General features: G+C 48.2%; 1 non-coding gene across 1 annotated transcript; it reads right to left on the bottom strand.

The window, feature by feature from the left end:
* Window positions 1-1,269: 1,269 nt before the first annotated feature.
* Window positions 1,270-1,344, bottom strand: Trnas-cga (transfer RNA serine (anticodon CGA)). Its single transcript has one exon. It is a non-coding gene; the product is annotated as a tRNA-Ser (tRNA).
* Between the last annotated feature and the right edge of the window lie 510 nt (window positions 1,345-1,854).

The raw sequence follows: 1,854 nt of genomic DNA, 5'->3' as shown, positions 1-1,854 counted from the left end.
CTTCTCTGGAGGGAGCACTTTTTCAGACTGAATTTCTTTCCCTTTTCCTTCGACGACGTTTGCAGGAGCATGCTTATCAGCTCGGAGACCACGGCTGCAGTTACCCTTGACGCTGCATCACAGACAGGAGCGTCTGCGATAGTGTACTCAACGACGAACCTGGGTGCATGGATGGCAAAACGTCATTTTTTCGGGTGAATCCAGGTTCTGTTTACAGCATCATGATGGTCGCATCCGTGTTTGGCGACATCGCGGTGAACGCACATTGGAAGCGTGTATTCGTCATCGCCATACTGGCGTATTACCCGGCGTGATGGTATGGAGTGCCATTGGTTACACGTCTCGATCACCTCTTGTTCGCATTGACGGCACCTTGAACAGTGGACGTTACATTTAAGATGTGTTCGACCCGTGGCTCTACCCTTCATTCGATCCCCGCGAAACCCTACATTTCAGCAGGATAATGCACGACCGCATGTTGCAGGCCCTGTACGCGACTTTCTGGATACAGAAAATGTTCGACTGCTGCCCTGGCCAGCACATTCTCCAGATCTCTCACCAATTGAAAACGTCTGGTCAATGGTGGCCGAGCAACTGGCTCGTCACAATACGCCAGTCACTACTCTTGATGAACTGTGGTATCGTGTTGAAGCTCCATGGGCAGCTGTATCTGTGCACGCCATCCAAGCTCTGTTTGACTCAATGCCCAGGCGTATCAAGGCCGTTATTACGGCCAGACGTGGTTGTTCTGGGTACTGATTTCTCAGGATCTATGCACCCAAATTGCGTGAAAATGTAATTACATGTCAGTTCTAGTATAATATATTTGTCCAATGAATAACCGTTTGTCATCTGCATTTCTTCTTGGTGTAGCAATTTTAATGGCCAGTAGTGTACTTTTCAACAGTTAAATTTATACTCGATGTAAACTGGTTTCTCATTGAAACTTCCTGGCAGATTAAAACGGTGTGCCCGGCCGAGACTCGAACTCGGGACCTTTGCCTTTCGCGGGCAAGTGCTCTACCAACTGAGCTACCGAAGAACGACTCACGGTCGGTACTCACAGCTTTATTTGTGCCAGTATCTCGTCTCCTACCTTCCAAACTTCACAGAAGCTCTCCTGCAAACCTTGCAGAACTAGCACTCCTGAAAGAAAGGATATTGCGGAGACGTGGCTTAGCCACAGCCTGGGGGAGGTTTCCAGAATGAGATTTTCACTCTGCAGCGGAGTGTGCGCTGATATGAAACTTCCTGGCAGACTAAAACTGTGTGCCCGACCGAGACTCGAACTCGGGACCTTTGCCTTTCGAGGGCAAGTGCTCTACCAACTGAGCTACCGAAGCACGACACACGCCCAGTACTCACAGCAAGGTTTGCAGGAGAGCTTCTGTAAAGTTTGGAAGGTAGGAAGCGAGATACTGGCAGAAGTAAAGCTGTGAGTACCCTGCGTGAGTCGTGCTTCGGTAGCTCAGATGGTAGAGCACTTGCCCGCGAAAGGCAAAGGTCCCGAGTTTGAGTCTCGGTCGGGCACACAGTTTTAATCTGCCAGGAAGTTTCATATCAGCGCACACTCCGCTGCAGAGTGAAAATCTCATTCTAGTTTCTCATTTTCAGAAATATGTTTCTTGCTTCTGCATCCTGCTTTTTCTATCCTCTCCACTTCGGCCATCTTCACTTATTTTGCCGTCCAAATAAAAGAACTCGTCTACTACTTTTAGTGTCCCATTTCCTAATCCAATTCCCTCTGTTTATGTTTATCATATCACCTCTTTTCATGACGCTATCCGTTCCGTTTAACCGACCTTGCAAGACATTTGGCATTAAAGAGAAAATTACAGTGTCGTCAGGAATCTC

This window comes from Schistocerca nitens, chromosome 3 (genome assembly GCF_023898315.1).
Source record: "Schistocerca nitens isolate TAMUIC-IGC-003100 chromosome 3, iqSchNite1.1, whole genome shotgun sequence".
In the NCBI taxonomy this organism is placed as follows: domain Eukaryota; kingdom Metazoa; phylum Arthropoda; class Insecta; order Orthoptera; family Acrididae; genus Schistocerca; species Schistocerca nitens.
Note: the sequence above shows the minus strand (reverse complement) of the source record. Positions and strands in the feature narration are given on the sequence as shown.